Consider the following 6,544-nt stretch of genomic DNA (forward strand, 5'->3'; position numbering starts at 1 on the left):
TTAGGGTTAGGGTTAGGGTTAGGGTTAGGGTTAGGGTTAGGGGGGGGTTAGGGTTAGGGTTAGGGTTAGGGTGTTAGGGTTAGGGTTAGGGTTAGGGTTAGGGTGTTAGGGTTAGGGTTAGGGTTAGGGTTAGGGTTAGGGTGTTAGGGTTAGGGTTAGGGGTTAGGGTTAGGGTTAGGGTTAGGGGTTAGGGTTAGGGTTAGGGTTAGGGTTAGGGTTAGGGTTAGGGTTAGGGTTAGGGTTAGGGTTAGGGTTAGGGTTAGGGTTAGGGTTAGGGTTAGGGTTAGGGTTAGGGGTTAGGGGTTAGGGTTAGGGTTAGGTTTTGAATATAATTGTGTTTCGTTTCAGCTAGTTTGTTTTACGGTGCACAGGCCAATCTCCTGTTTATCCCTCTTCTGATGATCTTTTATATTAGGTGTAGTACTTAAAAAGGCCCGTAGGTGTCCTCCTAAGATCATAAATTAAACTGAAGTAAGTTCTAGAATGGCTCTTTTTCTGGGTGACAGTGCAGGAGCCGATGTGGTGAAAGATTCATTCAACCATGATGTTGTTAAATATGAACATAAAAGCAATATTGTGCATTTAGTTGGTTTTATTGTTTTATTCTATTAAAAGAAAGGAAAGACCTAAGAAAAGGAAATGCCAAACTAAAACTGAACAAAACATAAATATATAGAGTATAGATAAAATATAAATAAAACCATGTTCTTCTCCATCCATTTTCCTGTCTGTTAAAACCCATTTTCTAAAACCTCTCGTTCAGGCCATTTGGCGTTATTGTCTGTAGGTGCTGGATCCACTCCCGTTCTACCCTCTTTCGCTGCCCACAGGTCCAGCCTATGTGTGACTGTAACCCTGATATGGTAAGGTGGGTGATGGGGTGCTCCTGGAAGTGGGTTATGAGTGCCGTTTGTAGGTGTGCCCTTTTAATGTTATACAGGTGTTGTTTGAGTCTGGTTTCTATGGTGTGTTTGGTTTCTCCGATGTATTGTTTATTGCAGAGTGTGCATGTAATGATATAAATGGCGTTATGGGTGTTCAATGAATAGGATTCTTGTACTGGTGCTGATGTATGGCTGTGTATGTTTGTAATGAACTTTATCTGTCGAAAATGGAAATTGTGAGATTTGGGGTCTTGTGGTGGCTTACTACTGAATCTTGCTTTGGTGAGGAGGTCCTTTAAATTGTTGTTCTTTCTGAATGCTGAAATTATTCTGTATGGTTTGAGTGGTATGTAAGTGTGCTGAACTGTAGAGAAGTTGTGTTTGATTGATTGATGTAGGGATCTGGGTTAGGGTTAGGGTTAGGGTTAGGGTTAGGGTTAGGGTTTGGGTTAGGGGTTAGGGTTAGGGTTAGGGTTGGGTTAGGGTTAGGGTTAGGGTTAGGGTTAGGGTTAGGGTTAGGGTTAGGGTTAGGGTTAGGGTTAGGGTTAGGGTTAGGGTTAGGGTTAGGGTTAGGGTTAGGGTTAGGGTTAGGGTTAGGGTTAGGGTTAGGGTTAGGTTTCTAGTTTTGAGTCGGTTGATCCACTTCCATCTCTGACACGTGGAAACCGGAGGGGGGAAGGGAGGGGGTGCACTCCACACATGTGCGCGCGGTCCGGAGGGGTCTGGGCGCGGCCGGCCAAAGTAGTAGGCCCCATAGAGCCCACTGGTAGATTTAACCCATTACTAGGGTTAAAGAGTCGTCTGTCCTTGGGGTGGGGGTTAGGGTTAGGTATGGTTAGTAAAATGGTTAAGTTTAGGGTTAAGGTTAGGGTAAGGTATATTTTTTTTAGAGTGGTTTAGGGTTAGGTTTAGGGTTAGGGTAAGGTTTAGGGTTAAGGTTAGGTATGGTTAGTAAAATGGTTAAGATTAGGGTTAGGGTTAGGGTAAGGTATAGTTTTAGGAATGGTTAAGTTTAGGTAGGTCTGTCGACTCGATTTAGGATCAGGCAAAATCCCTTGAGTTGCGCCCCTTATGCAGGTTTGGTCCTCGGTTGGTTGCCATGTGTCCATATCGAGTGGTGTGGTCAAGATGTCTAGGTCCGCTATGTCAACGGATGTGGAAAGCATAGTGCAACCTAGGAGTTTACTCCCCCTCGGATCCTTCTCTCTTAGCTCCACGTTGTCTATGTATTCACTTCCGTGTTCGTCAGTTTAGGTCCTGGATGTTTTCAATCATGTGTGTAATTCAGGGGTTATTCCCTTCCAGGATCCTAACTCTGAATCAACCCATGTATAGTCCAATCCAGCTAGTCCGTATGGGTATACTCAACGTAGGATCAGGCAAAACCGTCGAGTTGCGTACCTTGTGCAGGTCCGGACCTCAGTTGGTTGCCATGTGTCCCTGTCGAGTGGTAAGTCATTGAACTCCCATAGGTTTGGGCAGATAAGAACCCAGAAGGCAAGCCCTCTTCACGGCTGTCATACATCCACCTTAGGAGTTCCGTCCTACGTTTCAGGAAGTCTATCGGGGGTTTTTTGGATCAGGCAAAACAACCTCTGGCCTTTGTACGTCTGCCAGGAGTTACAGTTGATAGCCATGCTCCATCCCTACCATTTCGGTCCCAGGTAATTCAGTGGTTTGGGTGATAGTGACCAATGGAATAACTCCCTTCCAGGATCGTAGTATTTCCAGAGGTATATCCTCCCTAGACAGTGAATATGATCGTAGTCCAGGTAAAAAAGTGTGGATCGGTTGTCCAGGCTTAGTGCGGCGGGGTAAGGGGTCCCCCAGTGAAAGTTAGTGGGATCCAATTCTCCGCCAGACATAATCTGGGCACCCCAGGGGTTACACGGCCAAGGCGATACTCCAGGCGCGGCGCCAAACCCCAAAGCCCCTCTTTTAGTTATCCCAACCCCAAGGATGAAACACGCGCTACTGGACATACTGCCAATCCAGTTCTAAACTGGGGTAGATAGTCGTCCAGCGCGGTACGTGAGTCTCCTGTTTGTGCGGGGTTGGGAGGGTTGTGCCGTTAGGTCTGCCAACAGGACCCCGAGGGGTCCCGAAGGGTCCGGTCTATACCATTTCCTCCGGTCTTCTTTCTTGGTGTATGGTCGGGCCTAATGCTTAAGGTGCACACGCCGCGGGTGAGTCGCCAAGGTCGGGGCCCCCAGAGTTGTTGGAGAAAAAAGGTTCTCGTCCGTTGGGGGTGCTGGTGGGTGTAGATGAGAGGTATTTTGGAAGGATGGTGGGTTGGTAAGGTTTTTTGTAAAATAGTTCTATTTAAATTAGTTCTATTTTATTGTTTCTTTTCTTCAAGGCCCATGGTCATGGTAACCCTGAGTCCAGGAAACCAAAAAAGAAGGGGAATATTTTAACTAAAGGAGAGTATTATTATTATTGAGAGTCCATAGTCATGGTAACTCCCATAGTGCTAGTAAAGTGACTAGAGGAAAGTTTTAATTAAGAGTCCATGGTCATGGTAAATGCTATTAAAGATTTATTTTAACGGTCCTAAAGGTCACCTATGTATTTTTAGGGTAACCTAATGGTAAAAGGGCCCTGTGGTGTGATAGCTAAGCGTTAGTGTCTATCTGTCTAACTCCCATAGTGCTAGTAAAGTCGCTAGAGGAAAGTTTTAATTACGAGTCCATGGTCATGGTAAACGCTATTAAAGATTTATTTTAACGGTCCTAAAGGTCACCTATGTATTTTTAGGGTGACCTAATGGTAAAAGGGCCCTGTGGTGTGATAGCTAAGCGTTAGTGTCTATCTGTCTAACTCCCATAGTGCTAGTAAAGTCGCTAGAGGAAAGTTTAAATTACGAGTCCATGGTCATGGTAAATGTTATTAAAGATTTATTTTAACGGTCCTAAAGGTCACCTATGTATTTTTAGGGTAACCTAATGGTAAAAGGGCCCTGTGGTGTGATAGCTGAGCGTTAGTGTCTATCTATCTAACTACCATAGTGCTAGTAAAGTCGCTAGAGGAAAGTTTTAATTACGAGTCCATGGTCATGGTAAGTGCTATTGAAGATCTATTTTAACGGTCCTAAAGGTCACCTATGTATTTTTAGGGTAACCTAATGGTAAAAGGGCCCTGTGGTGTGATAGCTGAGCGTTAGTGTCTATCTGTCTGTAGGGTTGGGACCAAAGGTGGGGTGGGGGTACACATGCAAACAAACATGAACATAAGAGGGGAAATAGCTATACACATATTTTTAACATATACAGAAGCATACACATATATCCCCACAAGTGGTGAGGGATAACAAGCAAAGTCACACTCCACTTCATCCTATGTGTACATGTGTATGAGAGCTGTGTAAAACTCCAATTAAGGAAAGAAAAGTATACAAATAAAATAGTAGCCAAAAGGAGACCCCTCCGACGTCTGTGTGGAACCTGCCTTCCTTACAGCAACACTACAGATCTAGAGGAGTCCCAGCCACGACGCGTTTCTGCCTTACTCGGCTTCATCAGGTAGCAGGGAGGAGAATATATCCAAATAAAATTAAAGTAAAAGGGTGCAAAAAGTTGTAAAAAGTGTATGTATATATATATATATATCTACATATACAGTACAGTGTGCTATGTGATGTACTTGCCTGGATTGTAGTCCTGGTTGGGTGTGTGGAGTAGAATGCAGCCTGTCTGCTGGTCTCCTTGTAAAGTTGTGAGGGGTGCTGCCTCCCCAGTCTGTGCATTTATAGCCCAGGTGGATGAGGTAATTTTGATTGGTCTGCACTGTTACTGGGCAAGATAGCCGGTAACAGGTTGCATTGTACAGGGTTCAGATAGGGGTGAGAGTGGAATAGGGCTACAGTAAAGTGGATGGGCAGTTAGAGTAGAGGTCAAGCACACCTAACAACAATACAATGGAGATCCAATATGATATAAGTTCAACCTTATAGTGACACAAGGTTTATAACATGTTATATGGTATAAATGACACGTGGAGTGTGACAAAGCAGGGATCACAATACATTATAAGGGACAGACACAAAATAGGGATCACAGTACATTATAAGAGACAGACAAGGTTAACAACATAGGGTCAGACACAGACACATATACACATACACACACACACAGATGGGTTAGGGCTAGGATAGCAGTAAAGGTTAGGGGCTGAGGTTGAGGTTAGGATTAGTATTAGGAATGGTTAGGGTTACATTTACATTTAGGGTTAGACGGTTTGGGTGAGTGGTTGGGTAGGTCTTGTAAGGTCCAACTCTAAATTGTAAACCAAGGGTGGGGTGGGGGTACACATTCAAACACACATAAACATAAGAGGGCTTAACTAGGTTTTTGGTTTGTTTGTGTATGGTGCAGAGGTGTGAGTGGGGTGAGCCTATGTTATAATTTGTTCATTTTAACTCCTAAATTGGAAATACGGTCATCAGGGTAAGTAGAGGTCTCTTACACCTGTGTCAGGATGGTGAAGTCTTGTTCTTTGGTGAAAAAAATCTTTGTCTTTAGTTGAAAAAGGTGATGTCTTTGCGGGAGTTCAGGTTGAAGTGTGTAGTGTGTAGTGGTAGAATCCGGGGTCCTCGGTGATGATGAAGGACGATTCCTCTTCGTTGAAAAAAGTAGAGTAGGTGATGTGCATCCAAGGGTCAGGAGTAAAGTAGGGTCATTTTAGGTTGTATTTAATCTAACGATAATTATAAAGATAATTTTAAACCTCTTTACCATCCAACCATTCCTTGGAGAAGTATGATGGGTGGAGAATCAACACCCCTAGAAAAAGCCCGATTTAAGATGATCCCAGTGAATTTAAGGGATGAAAATTTCCTTGGCTTGCTGCGTCCAGATCCCTCGGTAGGCAATGCAGCGGTGACCGGCTAGTGTTTGGTTTCTATTTTGAGTCGGTTGATCCACTTCCATCTCTGACACGTGGAAACCGGAGGGGGGAAGGGAGGGGGTGCACTCCACACATGTGCGCGCGGTCCGGAGGGGTCTGGGCGCGGCCGGCCAAAGTTGTAGGCCCCATGGAGCCCACTGGTAGATTAACCCATTACTAGGGTTAAAGAGTCGTCTGTCCTTGGGGTGGGGGTTAGGGTTAGGTATGGTTAGTAAAATGGTTAAGTTTAGGGTTAAGGTTAGGGTAAGGTATATTTTTTAGAGTGGTTTAGGGTTAGGTTTAGGGTTAGGGTAATGTTTTAGGGTTAAGGTTAGGTATGGTTAGTAAAATGGTTAAGTTTAGGGTTAGGGTTAGGGTAAGGTATAGTTTTAGGAATGGTTAAGTTTAGGTAGGTCTGTCGACTCGATTTAGGATCAGGCAAAATCCCTTGAGTTGCGCCCCTTATGCAGGTTTGGTCCTCGGTTGGTTGCCATGTGTCCATATCGAGTGGTGTGGTCAAGATGTCTAGGTCCGCTATGTCAACGGATGTGGAAAGCATAGTGCAACCTAGGAGTTTACTCCCCCTCGGATCCTTCTCTCTTAGCTCCACGTTGTCTATGTATTCACTTCCGTGTTCGTCAGTTTAGGTCCTGGATGTTTTCAATCATGTGTGTAATTCAGGGGTTATTCCCTTCCAGGATCCTAACTCTGAATCAACCCATGTATAGTCCAATCCAGCTGGTCCGTATGGGTATACTCAACGTAGGATCAGGCAA

The sequence above is a fragment of the Salvelinus alpinus genome, chromosome 20, assembly GCF_045679555.1.
Source record: "Salvelinus alpinus chromosome 20, SLU_Salpinus.1, whole genome shotgun sequence".
Taxonomy (NCBI): domain Eukaryota; kingdom Metazoa; phylum Chordata; class Actinopteri; order Salmoniformes; family Salmonidae; genus Salvelinus; species Salvelinus alpinus.